Below are 16,241 nucleotides of genomic sequence, written 5' to 3' on the forward strand. Positions count from 1 at the left end.
TTTTAGTAACATCTGCAAAAAACTCCCAACAGGTTTGTCAAACATGATTTCCTATTCATAAATCCATGCTGATTATGCCCAATCAGATCATTATTATTCAAGTGTCTGTTTATCACATCCTTTATAATAGATTCTAACATTTTCCCTACTACTGATGTAAGACTAACAGGTCTGTAGTTCCCTGTTTTCACTCTCCCTCCTTTCTTAAATAGTTGGATGACATCTGCTACCTTCCAATCTACAGGGACCATTTCAGAATCTATAGAATTTTGGAATATGATCACCAATGCATTCACTATCTGCATAGTTACCTCTTTCAACACTCTGGGATGTAAAATATCAGGTCCAGGGGATTTATCAACCTTCAGCCCCATTAATTTCTCCAATATTGCCTTCTTACTAATACTAATTTCCTTCAATTCCTCATTCTCCCTAGTCCCTTGGATCTCTGATTCTGGGAGATTTCTTGTATCTTCCTCAGTGAAGACAGACACAAAGTAATTATTTAGCTTCTCTGCCATTTCTTTATTCCCCATTATAAATTCTCCTGACTCTGCCTGTAATGGACCCACATTTGTCTTAACCTAACATTTCCTTTTGACGTACCTGTAGAAGCATTAATAGTCTGTTTTTATGTCTTTGCTAGTTTACATTCATATTCTCTACTCCCTTTTTTTTCAGTTTCTTGGTCCTCCTTTACTGTATTCTAAAATCCTCCCTATCTTCAGGTTTACTACTATTTCTGGCAACTATATCAGCCTTTTCTTTTTATCTTATACAATCCTAAACTTCCTTTGTTATCCACGTTTGGCTGCCTTTACTTTTGGGACTTTTGTACCTTGAAGGAATGTATAGTTGCTGTAAAACTATGTAATAATTCTTTGAAGACTATCCATTGTTTATGCACTGTCATACCTTTTAATGTATTTTTCCAGTCCACCTCAGCCAATTTGCCCCTCATACCTTCATAATTTCCTTTGTTCAAATTGAACACCCTGGCTTCAGATTGAACTACCTCACTTTCAAACATAATGTAAAATTCTATCATATTATGGCCACTCATCCCTCAAGTATCTTTTACAATTAGATTATTAATTAGCCCTTTCTCATTGCATAATACTAGATCTAAAATAGTCTGTTTCCTATTCGGTTCCTCAACATACTGCTTTAGAAAACCATCCCTAACACACTTGTTACAACCAGGTGAGAAAGGTGTCTAGGGGTCCCTCTCAGCCTTCACTTGGTCTTACTGTAACAGAGTTTAATTTTAAACACACCGTGTTTTTCACTCCCCCTTATAAGGCATGGATACCAGCACAAACAGATTTTCTTAGGTTTAAAGAAGAAAAGTTGAAATTTATTAAACTTGAACTTAAACTCTAATTCAGTTGACACCTATAGATACATGGCGCGTCCATGCTAGCAAGCATACGTGATACACACATGCAAATAGAGACAGAAAAGAGCAGAAGAAAAATAAAGTGGAAACATTTGAGGCAATATCTGAAGAGTTTTTGTCATGGTTCTTCGAGCTCACCGTAGAGTCCTTGATTATAGGTAGATCTTGCTTTTCATTGGGGCCCAGTATTCTTCTTAAACCTTGTTTGCTGTAGGAGATTTTTCTCTCTTGGAATTCATGGGTCTTCAGTGGATTCAGAGGCTTGTGAGAAAGAGATGGAAGCAGACAGGAGAGGTCTTCTCAGTCGGGAGCAAACAGTCTTTTCTGAGTTCAAACTCTCTGCGGCTAGTTCAAAAGAAAACCCTGGAACAGCCAGTTAGACACGTGACCAGCTGGTCTAACCAGTCCTGGCCCTTGTGAATTGTATCCTCCTTAGGAAGCCCTGGAATTCTCTTCCTCACCTTCAATGTCTGTTACGACGTAAATGTTTTTTCCCAACCATGGCTGATCTGTTTACCAAGTCATTTCCTTGCTCCAACAATAGTTAAAAAAATCAATGTTCATGACAAAATTGATGTGCCTCATGCTTGGCAGGTGGGGGCCTAGCATAACACACTCCAGAAACTCCTCCTACACAGCATTACCGCTCACTAGGTTTACTCAGTCTATGTGCAGATTGAAGTCACCCATAATTACTGTATTACCCATGCTACTTGCTTCTCCAATCTCCTGATTAATACCATGTCCCACACTACAACTGCTGTTTGGTTGCCTATAAACAACTCCTACCAATGTTTGGTGACCCTTGCTGTTTCTTAGCTCCACCCAAACAGATCCCACATTTTGTTCCTCCGATCTGTGATCCTCCCTTACTAATGTACTGATCCCATCCCTTATTATCAGTGCAACACCACCTTCTTTTCCTGTTCTTCTGAAATGTCAAATATCCTTGAATATTCAGTTCCCAGTCTTGGTCACCCTATAGTCACATTTCCGTAATGACAACCATTTACCTCTATTTGTGCCTTAAAATCATTTACCTTGTTGTGAATGCTGCATGCATTCAGGTAGAGTTCCCTTAACCTTGTCTTCTTGATAATATTTTGCATTCTAAGCCTAGTTGATGCTTGCCTTTATTTCACCTGCCTTCTAATTTTGCTTGCTACTCTTCTACCTCTTGTTATCAGCTTTACTTCCTTCCAATTGGAGCTACCCCTCAGGTTCCCATCCCCCTGACAAGCTAGTTTAAACCCTCCCCAACAGTACTAGCAAATCTCCCTGCTTGGATATTAGTTCCGGCCCTGTTAAGGTGTAGTCTGTCCATCTTGTACAGGTCCCACCTGCCCCAGAACCTGTCCCAATGCCTCAGAAATCTGATGTCCTCCCTCCTGCACCAATTCTCTAGCCATGTGTTCAAACGATCGATCCTACTGTTTCTGTGCTCAATAGCACGTGGCACTGGGACTAATCCTGAGGTTACCCCGCTTGAGGTCCTGCTTTTTAATTTCCTTCCGAACTCCCTAAAATTTGATTTCAGGACCTCATCCCTCTTCCTACCTATGTCATTGGTGCCAATGTGGACCACAACCTCTGGCTGTTCACCCTCCCCCAGAAGGATGTTCTGCAGCTGCTCCGTGTCAACCTTGACCCTAACACCAGGGAAACAACGCACCATCCTACAGTCACGTTTACTGCTGCAGAAATGCCTGTCTGATCCCTGACTATTGAATCCCCTATCACTACTGCTCTTCCACTCTTCTTCTTCTCCTCCTGTGCAGCTGAGCCACCAGTGCTGCCACGGACTTTGCTCTGGCTGTACTCCCCTGAGGAACCATCGCCCTCACCAGTATCCAAAATGGAAAATGGAAAATGGATTAGCAAGCAAGATCAACTCAGGGGACTCCTGCACTGCCTGCCTGATTCTCCTAGACTGCCAGGCGGTCACCCATTCCCTCTCTGCCTCCATGCTGCTAACTTGCATTCTGACCACCTCCCTAAAAGTGCTATCCACGTCGTCCTCTGTCCTGTGGATGAACAACAGTGACTCCAGCTGCTGCTCAAGTTCCAAAACCCAGAGTTCAAGCTTCTGCAGCCGGTGACACTTACTGCAGATGTGCTCGTCGAGGACACGTGGAGTGTCCAGGACTTCCCACATACCGCAGGATGTACATTCCACTTGGCTGAGCTGCCTTGCCATACCGTAACTTTAAAAACTTTTTATTACAATGAGAAGTAGAATAACTTACCAGTTACTCACCAATCAGCTTCTTCCCCTGTATCGAAGAGAGAAGCAGCTCCTGGAGGCTGAGAAAAGGTAGAAAAAAGAAAGGAGCCCCTCCCTTACACATCAACTCCCACTTTACACTCTGTGCACTCAAAGTAGCTCTCAGTGCAGACAAATTTATTTTCTTAATTAATTTATAGCATGGTTCCCCTCCTTACTGAACTGCCTCACTTACCAAATTCCCTTCTTCACACTCTGTGCCCTCCAGCAACACTCAGTGCAGACCTGCACCCATTTTAAAATTGCATCCTTTATTTTATGTTGCCTCTCCTCATTCTTTCTACCAAAATGTATCACATCACACTTCTCTGCATTAAATTTCATCTGCCACATGTCCATTCATTCAACTAGCCTGTCTCTGTCCTCTTGAAGTCCTATCACTATCCTGCCCACAGTTCACAATACTTCCAAGTTTTGTGTCATCTGCAAAATTTGAAATTGGGGTCTGTACACCCAGGTCTAGGTCATTAATACAAATCAAGAAAAGCAGTGGTCCTAGGATGGATCCTTAGGGAACACCACTACCTACCTCCTCCAGTCCAAAAAACAACCGTTCACCCCTATTCTGTTTCCTGTCACTTAGCCAACTTCATATCCATGCTGGTCCTGTCCTTTTTATTCCATGAACTTCAGCTTTGCTGGCAAGCCAGTTATCTGGCACAGAGTCTGTCCCTGTTGTTCAGAAGGGAAGGGGGAAGAGGAGCAGAATATTAGTCATTGGGGACTCCATAGTTAGGGGAACAGATAGGAGGTTCTGTGGGAACGAGAGAGACTCACGGTTGGTATGTTGCCTCCCAGGTGCCAGGGTTCGTGATGTCTCGGATCGTGTTTTTGGGATCCTTAATGGGGAGGGGGAGCAGCCCCAAGTCGTGGTCCACATAGGCACCAACGACATAGGTAGGAAGAGAGATGGGGATTTAAGACAGAAATTTAGGGAGCTAGGGTGGAAGCTTAGAGCAAGAACAAACAGAATTGTTATCTCTGGGTTGTTGCCCGTGCCACGTGATAGCGAAGCGAGGAATAGGGAGAGAGAGGAGTTGAACACGTGGCTGCAGGGATGGTGCAGGAGGGAGGGATTTGGTTTCCTGGATAATTGGGGCTCTTTCTGGGGTAGGTGGGACCTCTACAAACAGGATGGTCTTCACCTGAACCAGAGGGGTACCAATATCCTGGGGGGGAGGTTTGCTAGTGCTCTTCGGGGGGGTTTAAACTAATTCAGCAGGGGAATGGGAACCCAAATTGTAGTGCCAGTGTACAGGATGTTGAGAGTAGTGAGGTCAGGGATATGGTTACAAGGAAGCAAGAGGGCGCTGGCAAGCAAGAACCTGGTTTAAAGTGTGTCTATTTCAACGCCAGGAGCATCCGGAATAAGGTGGGTGAGCTTGCAGCATGGGTTGGTACCTGGGATCTCGATGTAGTGGCCATTTCGGAGACATGGGTAGAGCAGGGGCAGGAATGGATGTTGCAGATTCCGGGATTTAGATGTTTCAGTAAGAACAGAGAAGATGGTAAAAGAGGGGGGGGTGTGGCATTGTTAATCAAGGAGAGTATTACAGCGACAGAAAGGACGTTTGAGGACTCGTCTACTGAGGTAGTATGGGCTGAGGTTAGAAACAGGAGAGGTGAGGTTACCCTGTTGGGAGTCTTTTATAGACCTCCGAACAGTTCCAGAGATGTAGAGGAAAGGATAGCGAAGATGATTCTCGACAGGGGTGAGAGTAACAGGGTAGTTGTTATGGGGGACTTTAACTTTCCAAATATCGACTGGAAATACTATAGTTCGAGTACTTTAGATGGGTCAGTTTTTGTCCAGTGTGTGCAGGAGGGTTTTCTGACACAGTATGTAGACAGGCCAACCAGGGGCGATGCCACATTGGATTTGGTACTGGGAAATGAACCCGGCCAGGTGTTAGATTTAGATGTAGGTGAGCACTTTGGTGACAGTGATCACAATTCGGTTAGGTTTACCTTAGCGATGGGCAGGGACAGGTATATACCTCAGGGCAAGAATTATAACTGGGGGAAAGGAAATTATGATGCGATTAGGCAAGATTTAGGATGCGAAGGATGGGGAAGGAAACTGCAGGGGATGGGAACAATCGAAATGTGGAGCTTATTCAAGGAGCAGCTACTGCGTGTCCTTGATAAGTATGTACCTGTCAGGCAGGGAGGAAGTTGTCGAGCGAGGGAGCCGTGGTTTACTAAAGAAGTTGAAGCGCTTGTCAAGAGGAAGAAGAAGGCATATGTTAGGATGAGACGTGAAGGCTCAGTTAGGGCGCTTGAGAGCTACAAGCTAGCCAGGAAGGATCTAAAGGGAGAGCTAAGAAGAGCAAGGAGAGGACACGAGAAGTCATTGGTGGATCGGATCAGGGAAAACCCTAAGGCTTTCTATAGGTATATCAGGAATAAAAGAATGACTAGAGTTAGATTAGGGCCAATCAAGGATAGTAGTGGGAAGTTGTGTGTGGAATCAGAGGAGATAGGGGAAGTGTTAAATGAATATTTTGCGTCAGTATTTACAGTAGAGAAAGAAAATGTTGTTGAGAATACTGAGATTCAGGCTACGAGGCTAGATGGGATTGAGGTTCACAAGGAGGAGGTGTTAGCAATTTTGGAAAGTGTGAAAATAGATAAGTCCCCTGGGCCAGATGGGATTTATCCTAGGATTCTCTGGGAAGCTAGGGAGGAGATTGCAGAGCCTTTGTCCTTGATCTTTATGTCGTCATTGTCGACAGGAATAGTGCCGGAAGACTGGAGGATTGCAAATGTTGTCCCCTTGTTCAAGAAGGGGAGTAGAGACAGCCCTGGTAATTATAGACCTGTGAGCCTCACTTCGGTTGTGGGTAAAATGTTGGAAAAGGTTATAAGAGACAGGATTTATAATCATCTTGAAAAGAATAAGTACATTAGAGATAGTCAGCACGGTTTTGTGACGGGTAGGTCGTGCCTCACAAACCTTATTGAGTTTTTCGAGAAGGTGACCAAACAGGTGGATGAGGGTAAAGCAGTGGATGTGGTGTATATGGATTTCAGTAAGGCGTTTGATAAGGTTCCCCACGGTAGGCTATTGCAGAAAATACGGAAGTATGGGGTTGAAGGTGATTTAGAGCTTTGGATCAGAAATTGGCTAGCTGAAAGAAGACAGAGGGTGGTGGTTGATGGCAAATGTTCATCCTGGAGTTTAGTTACTAGTGGTGTACCGCAAGGATCTGTTTTGGGGCCATTGCTGTTTGTCATTTTTATAAATGACCTGGAAGAGGGTGTAGAAGGGTGGGTTAGTAAATTTGCAGATGACACTAAGGTCGGTGGAGTTGTGGATAGTGCCGAAGGATGTTGTAGGGTACAGAGAGACATAGATAGGCTGCAGAGCTGGGCTGAGAGATGGCAAATGGAGTTTAATGCGGAAAAGTGTGAGGTGATACACTTTGGAAGGAGTAACAGGAATGCAGAGTACTGGGCTAATGGGAAGATTCTTGTTAGTGTAGATGAGCAGAGAGATCTTGGTGTCCAGGTGCATAAATCACTGAAGGTTGCTAACCAGGTTAATAGGGCTGTCAAGAAGGCATATGGTGTGTTAGCTTTTATTAGTAGGGGGGTCGAGTTTCGGAGCCACGAGGTCATGCTGCAGCTGTACAAGACTCTGGTGAGACCGCAGCTGGAGTATTGCGTGCAGTTCTGGTCACCGCATTATAGAAAGGATGTGGAAGCTATGGAAAGGGTGCAGAGGAGATTTACTAGGATGTTGCCTGGTATGGAGGGAAGGTCTTACGAGGAAAGGCTGAGGGACTTGAGGTTGTTTTCGTTGGAGAGAAGGAGGAGGAGAGGTGACTTAAATCCATGTACACCACATCAACCACATTACTGTTATCAACACGCTCTGTTACCTCATTCAGAAACTCAGTCAAGTTAGTTAAATATGATTTGCCTTTAACAAATCTGTGCTGGTTTTCCTTAATTAATCCACACTTGTCCAAGTGACTGTGAATTTTGTCCCAGATTATCGTTTCCAAAAGCTTTTCCACCACCAAGGTCAAACTGAGTGGCCTGTAGTTGCTGGTCAAAAGGAGATGTTACAGGTTTATTCAACATTATGAAGGCTTTTGATATGACAAATCAGGGAGAAGTGGATGCTGCCACTGTAAATGGAAGACCACGAGGGTGCCTCAATGTGGAGGCGCTCTCTTAAGACTGCAAAGAAGCTTAAACCATGGCCACAACTGGCAGGTCATCATTGTTTTTGTTTATTCATTTCTGGGATGTGGGCAACACTGGCTAGGCCAGCATTTATTGCTCATCCCTACTTGCCCTTGAGAAGGTGGTGGTGAACTGCTTTCTTGAACCGCTGCACTCCTTGAGGTGTAGGTATACAACAGTGCTGTTAGCAACGGAGTTTCAGGATTTTGACCCAGCAACAGTGAAGGAACAGCGATATAGTTCCAAGTCAGGATGGTGTGTGACTTGGAGGGGAACTTGTAGTTGGTGGTGTTACCATGCATCTGCTGCCCTTGTCCTTCTAGCTGGTATAGGTCACGGGTTTGGAAGGTGCTATCGAAGGAGCCTTGGTGAGTTGCTGCAGTGCATCTTGTAGATGGTACACACTGCTGCCACTGTGTGTCGGTGGTGGAGGGAGTGAATGTTTGTGAATGGGGTGCCAATCAAGCGGGCTGCTTAGTCTTGGATGGTGTCAAGCTTCCTGAGTGTTGTTGGAACTGTACCCATCCAGGCAAGTGGAGAGTATTCCATCTCACTCCAGACTTGTGTCTTGTAGATAGTGAACAGGCATTGGGGAGACAGGATGTGAGTTACTTGCCGCAGAACTTTCAGCCTCTGACCTGCTCTTGTAGCAAAAACATTTATGTAGCTCTTCAGTTCAGTTCCTGGTCAATGGTGACACCCACCTCCCCCCTGGATGTTGATAATGGGGGATTCAGCTACGGTAATGCCATGGAACATCAAGGGGAGATGGTTAGATTCTCTCTTGTTTGAGATGGTCATGTCCAGGCACTTGTGTGGCACGATTGTTGCTTGCCACTATTCAGCCCAAGCCTGGATGTTGTCCAGGTCTTGCTGCATATGGACATGGGCTGCTTCAGTATCTGAGGAGTCATGAATGGTGCTGGACATTGTGCAATCATCAGCAAACATCCTCACTTCTGACCTTATGATGAAGGGAAGGTCTTTGATGAAGCAGTTGAAGATTGCTGGGTCTAGGACACTACCCTGAGGTATTCCTGCAGTGATGTCCTGGGACTGAAATGATTGACCTCCAATAACCACAACCATCTTCTTTTGTGCTAGGTATGACTCCAACCAGTTTTCCCCCTGATTCCCATTGACTCCAGTTTTGCTAGGTCTCCTTGATGCCATACTCAAATGCTGCCTTGATGTCAAAGGCAGTCACTCTCACCTCAGCTCTGGAGTTCAGTTCTTTTGTCCGTGTCCAAGGTTGTAATGAGGTCAGGAGCTGCGTGGCCCTGGCGGAACCCAAACTGAGTGTCAGCGAGCAGGTTATTGCTGAGCAAGTGCCGCTTGATAGCACTGTCGATGACCCCTTCCATTACTTTACTGATGATTGGGAGTAGACTGATAGGGTGGTAATTGGCAGGGTTGGATTTGTCCTGCTTTTTGTGCACAGGATATAACTGGGCAATTTTCCACATTGCCGGGTGGATGCCAGTGTTGTAGCTGTACTGGAACAGATTAGCTATGGGCATGGCTAGTTCTGGAGCACAAATCCTCAGTGCTATTGCTGGAATGTTGCCAGAGCCCACAACCTTTGCAGTATCCAGTACCTTCAGCCTTTACTTGATATCACGTGGCGTGAATCGGATTGACTAAAGACTGGCATCTGTGATGCTGGGGACCTCAGGAGGAGGCTGAGATGGATCATCCACTTGGTACGTTTGGCTGAAGATGGTTGCAAAAGGTTCAGCCTTGTCTTTTGCACTGATGTGCTGGGCTGCCCCATCATTGAGGATGGAGATGTTTGTGGAGCCTCCCCCTCCTCTTGTCAGTTGTTTAATTGTCCACCACCATTCAGGACTGGATGTGGCAGGACTGCAGAGCTTAGATCTGATCTATTGGTTGTGGGATCGCTTTGTCCTGTCTATTGCATGCTGCTTCTGCTGTTTGGCATGCAAGTAGTCCTGTATTGTAGATTCACCAGGCTGACACCTCATTTTTAGGTATGCCTGTTGCTGCTCCTGGCATGCCCTCCTACACTCTTCATTGAACCAGAGTTGGACCCTGGCTTGATGGTAATGGTAGAGTGGGGGATATGCCGGGCCATGAGCTTACAGATTGTGGTTGAATACAATTCTGCTGCTACTGATGGCCCACAGAATGGTGGTGGACAATTAAACAACTGACAAGAGGAGGGGGAGGCTCCACAAACATCCCCATCCTCAATGATGGGGGAGCCCAGCACATCATGGATGTGCCTCATGGATGCTCAGTTTTGAGTTACTGGATCTGTTTGAAATCTGTCCCATTTAGCACAGTGGTAGTGCCACACAACACGGTGGCGAGTACCCTCAGTGTGAAAATGGGACTTTGTCTCCACAAGGACTGTGCGGTGGTCACTCCTACCAGTACTGTCATGGACAGATGCATCTGCAACAGGTAGATTGATGAGGATGAGGTCCAGTAGGCTTTTCCCTCTTGTTGGTTCCCTCACCACCTAATGCATACCCAGTCTAGCAGCCAGCTCGGTGTGTAGTGGTGCTACCGAGCCACTCTTGGTGATGGAGATTGAAGTTCCCCCACCCAGAGTACATTTTGTGCCCTCGCTACCCTCAGTGCTTCTTCCAATTGATGTTTAACATGGAGAAGCACTGATTCATCAGCTGAGGCAGGGGGATGGTGGGGGGGCGGGGAGGGGGAGGTAGGTGGTAATCAGCAGGAGGCTTCCTTGCCCATATTTGACCTGATGCCATGAGACTTATATGGGGTCTGGAGTCAATGTTGAGGACTCCTAGGTCAACTCCCTCCCAACTGTTTACCACTGTGCCGCCACTCTGCTGGGTCTGTCCTGCCGGTGGGACAGGACATACCCAGGGATGGTGATGGTGGTGCCTGGGACATTGTCTGCAAGGTGTAATTCCGTGAGTATGACTATGTCAGGCCGTTGCTTGACTAGTCTGTGGGACAGCTCTCCCAATGTTGGCAGAAGCCCCCAGATGTTAGTCAGGAGGACTTTGCAGGGTCGACAAGGCTGGGATTGCATTTGTCGTTTCTGGTGCCTCGGTCGATGCCGGATGGTCGGTGCAGTTTCATTCCTTTTCTGAGACTTTGTAGTGACTTAATACAACTGAGTGGCTCGTTAGGCCATTTCAGAGGACATTTAAGACTCAACCACATTTCTGTGGGTCTGGACTCAAAAAAAAACTTTGAGGTCCCTCATCTGAGTCAACCACATTCCTATGGTGGTGGCTGATTGGTGCAATTTGCTTTCTGCCTGCTGCAGCAGCTGCTTGTGGAGTGGTGTCTCAATGCCATAAAATCTATCCTTTCTGTCCCCGACTCCTTCCAGCCCCGACCAGTAAAACTGCTTTTCCTCAGCCTGTAAAGTCCCATTCTTCGACAATTTTACTCAGTTAACAGCTGCCCTTTATTCTACAATGCTATCCCAGCAAGACCACATCCTTACCCATTGTGGAGCAGGGGGAATTACAGGAGGCCTCCCGGCCCCCGGCCTGCTGCTGGGAGGCAGCCTGCAGTCGCCTGCTGGGCTTTGGTCTCAATGGGGGGAGGGGGAACCTGTCCACCACTGGTAAGATCCCAGCGGTGTCACCAATTTGCCCCGAAGTGGGCACCTAATTGCTGCTGATTAGCTACCCACTGCTGCCGATGGGTAGCTGATGCCAGTCTCACCCCACCTCCGGCAAGATCACTTGTAGGTGGGAACTCAATGTGGAGCCAACCCGATGGGAGATTTTCTAAAACTGCCTCCGTGTGGCTGATAAGATTCACGCTTAGAGAGCTGATGCTGGCATGATCTCCTTCCCACTGTAAAATTCTGCGATTCTAAAAATACGTTCATATAGAATCTTATGTTGAACAAATGGTATACTTAATGCCAAAGTTTTAATTTGTCACATTAATAGGATACATTTCCCAGAGGCACCTGTGATAGCTCCCTCCAAGCATTTCAGGGAAATGACATCAGACCAACTCTGATCAGGAACTGTTGAAACTTTCAGGGTGGATGTTCCTTCCCTGGTGGGAAGTGAATATGTACAATTCTTGTTTTATTCACCTATTATTTAAACTCCTTTCCTGAAGGCAAAGGAAGGTAAAATCAGGCAGGTGTAAAACGGGTGACTGATCCTGTTGATTTCCTGGTGAGGAGGGGATGGTTAGATTGATATTACCCCCTTATTGTTTGTTAGGGTCTGATTTCAGCCACTGGTAATGCTCATGCACCATATCCAACTGGTCTTCATTCATGTGAGAGACTTGAGTTGATGATAGGCACAGGCAGGCTCATTGACTTACACACGTACACATTTACACACACACGCATCGAAGTCAACTGGGAGTTGAGTCAACAGGAGGAAAGAAGAACTTTAAAGTCCTGTGTGTGACACTACTGTGAGGCAGTGAAGGAGGCAGTAAGCTTACATTAAAAGTTCAGAACAATCTAAAGTGTTACCACAGTAATGAGGCCAGCTCAGTGCTATCCAAAATGGTGGTGAAAGTGAGTCACAGCCATGACCTCTACAATACAGATATTTTTGAGGAGTTTCAAATATGTAATCTTAAGATAAAAACTTTTCTGTGTAGACTTTACTTTGGAAAGTGTCCAAAAGCATCCTTGTAAAGATCATGGCAGAGTCACATTACCACAGCAACCATTGATAATCCCAGTCAGCTGCCTCAGTTGTAAACACACTTTTTGTTGTACAAAATAGCAGTTCTGAACAATATACAGGGAAATTTAGTCATAGTTGGAAAAAATGTAATTTTAAATCCCACCCACCCCCTCCCCACTACCCCCACTGCTTAAAAGGTCACTTTACTCTCTCTCTGATCCTCCTTCCCACACACAACAGGGGTTTCCAAGGAAGAAAACCAATATTGCTCTGCAACTAGCCACTATGACGTATGGAAGACCAGATGCATTGACTCCCCTGTGATTTCCCTCCAAAGAGGGAAATAGTTTGCATCTGTTTAAAGTTTTCCCCAGACTTAAATCAGGAACTTTGAATTATGAGCACAAATCATAACTCAGAGAGTATACAGACATAATCACCAAAACAAAGAAAAATGTCTTTCTCCCATTTTTAGGGGTTCTTTTCCTACTAACCCTTGATGGTGATAAGGACTTAAGGTCATCCAGCAACCCTCTGGTACCTTCCCTGGTAGAAGTTATGCATGTGTAGTTTATACAGTGATAGTTGGTGGGCCTGGTGGCAGAGGGCATTTGCCCCAGAGAAGATCCAACTTCGACACACCTTTCCTCTTTTAACCAAAGAAATGAGAAATGTCTGTGAAAATTGTTGAAATGCCCGTCTTTGAAATGTGTGATTCCTGAGGATGTGACATCATTAGTGAGAATAAATGAAAATCAAAATCTCGGGTTAATAGCCAATCATAATGCACCTGCAGTACTGGTCCTTTAACATTTTCAAAAAGCAAACAAACCACTTAATGAATGTAAATGCAAATAAAAAATGTTCACCGAATTGTGAAGTGCACGACATTTGATGAAAATGGTTGAATGACAAAAGAGAAATTTACAATTCAACGATAAGGCTCTTTGGGTATAGCAGGGTGAGGAAAAAGAATTGTCAAATATACAAAGTGATATCTGAAAATATGTCACTGATAGAGTGAATTCTATTTCAAATACTCAGAAGACCTAGCCAGATGACTGGAAGAAGCTATATTATTTAAAGAAGACCACAAAGTTCATTCATGAATATTACTGAAATATAATAACATTGAACATATGGACATGAAGGAAAACAGTAGTTAAGATTTATACAAAAATTATTCTACCTCAGAAAGCATAAAAAATAAGTATGCAAATAAAATACATGCCAAATGGGAAATGTATTAATCTATTTTTCGCTAGAATTAGAAAATGTGGGCCTTTCATGTGAAGCAACTGGGAATTGAAAAACTTGAAAATTTCAACCATTTTCTTGACAGTATGTTGAACAGCCTTGAGATATCCAAAATGTCCTGTTGTAACATATTCTATCAACAAGATAATATTTCATGGCAAGGTGACAGCTTTCCTTCATTGTCATGGCATATCTCCAATAAGGTGATTGTCTTCGAATTCCGAAAGCTCAAATCTCAAAACATTTATGGGATGGCCTTTGTGAGTATGTGTGTGTGTGTACGCGAGCGGGTCTGAGGAGGGGAATCTACAAAATTGGTTTACTGTGAATAAGCTAAATTGCAATGTTAAAGTTTACAACAAAGGAACATGGCTGTGTGCAATGGAACCTCTTGTTCTCAGTTATCTTTATACCGCCGTGTGAGAATTTATCAGTCAATAATCTACAGGACCATTACTAGGAGTCAGCTGAGCAATGACGTGACTGGAATAAAAATAGATGGGGTTGGGGAAAATTCATGTGTTTGAAAGTAAAGTTTGCAGGGGTGACCTGATAGAGTTTGATAGTATTGACGTAGAGAAGATGTTTTCAATTGCGGGAAAGGCCAGAACTAGGGGCCATAAATACAAGATAGTCACTAATAAATGCAATAGGAAATGCAGAGGAAACTTCTTTACCCAGAGAGAAGTTAGAATGTGGAACTCACCACCACATGGAGTACAAATAGCATAGATGTATTTAAGGGGAAGCTAGCTAAGCACATGAGGGAGAAAGGAATCGAAGGATATGTTGATAGGGTTAAATGAAGAGGGGGGAGGAGAATTGTGTGGAGCATAAACACCAGGGGCTGAATTTTACAAGTACACTGCAGCTTGCAGCGGCACACTCTGATGACGGCATGATCCCGCGCAGATGCGCCGTCCCTGAGACCCCGCGATATTACGCGCGGGGGCTGATTTAAATAGAGAGTGGAGCAGCCGCCCCCAATAACGTTGAGGGGGCAGTCGCCGCATACCCGGCAACGGCACTGCATAGGCGCCAGTGCCATTTTTAAAGGGCTTTAAGCCCTTAGAGTTACTTTTAATTTTTATAGATACGTTCTTCTGAATTTTTTATGAACAAATAACAAACATGTGGATGAGCCTTCCCAACCACTCCCAATGGTCATTTCAATGTCCAAAATGACCAACACTTTCCCTGCCAACCTTCTAACTTTTGCCCTTCGACCCCTTCCCACCATCCCCACATCCAATAAAATGTGATTTCCCCACTCCCCCACACCTCCCGCCCTGAGAATTTTATTCCTCCCACCTCCCCAGCGGGTACTCGCCTCGGAACTCCATACGGATGGCCGCCGCCTGATGGTAAGTTAATTTAAATATCATTAAGGTTGATTTTAATATGCAGATGAAGGGCCCGCTGCACCGAGGTCCCCCAGCTGCCAGTAATATGCAGTGGGCTCTTCTCAACGTCGCAGGTTGAGGCGGGCCTTTCCCCGCAGAATTTTACCAGCTCACCCCCAGCGCCACAACCAGCGGCGTCGAGGGGCCGGTAAAATTCAGCCCCAGCATGGATCTGCTGGGCCAAATGGCCTGTTTCTGTGCTGTAAATATTTCATAATTATAATACTTTGTAATTGTAATGTATCGCTGTAAAGGAGTTTTGAAAGTTGTGATGCTTAGTGTATGGTTTGATGGCTCAGTACCCCAGGAGAAGGAATGCTTCCTACTGCATGGCCACTGAGGTTGGTTGCCTTAGTCACTTGTCATTTCTTTCTAAGGGGCACCTTCACAGGATCTTTCTGTAGTACACATAGCTAATATCAGTAATGTATGCTGTCCAATAGGGATGAATCTAGTAGTACTACAGTTTGTTGCTGCTCCAAACTGCTCTGAACAATAGCTTGTACTGTAGCTTCCTAAATGGTGCATTCCTGATCTCAGCCACACAGTCCTGGAGGTGCGAGTAAAGATTGGGGACTTGATTTTACCAGCCCCCCGATGTCGGGGTCATGGCGGTGGGGGGCCGGAAAATGCCTCCGGGAGAGGCCCCTCCCCATATTACCAGTGGCAGCGAGGCCTTATGGTGGCCCCCCCCCCCCCACCACCACCACCCCAGGCCACTTAGCGACGGGATCAGGGTTAAATATTTAAATTAGTGAATTAATAACCTACCTGCTCCCGTTGGCCGTTCCACTGCCATATTCCAGCCAGTTACCGGGACTACCGCGCCTTCGGATCTCCGGAGATCCGAGGCGGCACATTGTTTGGGAGGGGGGGAGCAGGTAAGTTTTCAGGTTGGGATGGTGGGGAGGAGCGGGGAAAACAATTGCTACTGGTGGTGGGAATGGGTTGAAAGTGAAAGGTAATAAACTTTGGGGGTGGGATGGTCGGGATTGCAAGGTAAGTTTTTTTGGTGGGAGATGGCAATAAATAAATTGTTTGATCATTGGAGGCTGGGAGAGGGGCTTTATTCTTTTACTACTATT

This window comes from Heterodontus francisci, chromosome 17, assembly GCF_036365525.1.
Source record: "Heterodontus francisci isolate sHetFra1 chromosome 17, sHetFra1.hap1, whole genome shotgun sequence".
Lineage (NCBI taxonomy): Eukaryota > Metazoa > Chordata > Chondrichthyes > Heterodontiformes > Heterodontidae > Heterodontus > Heterodontus francisci.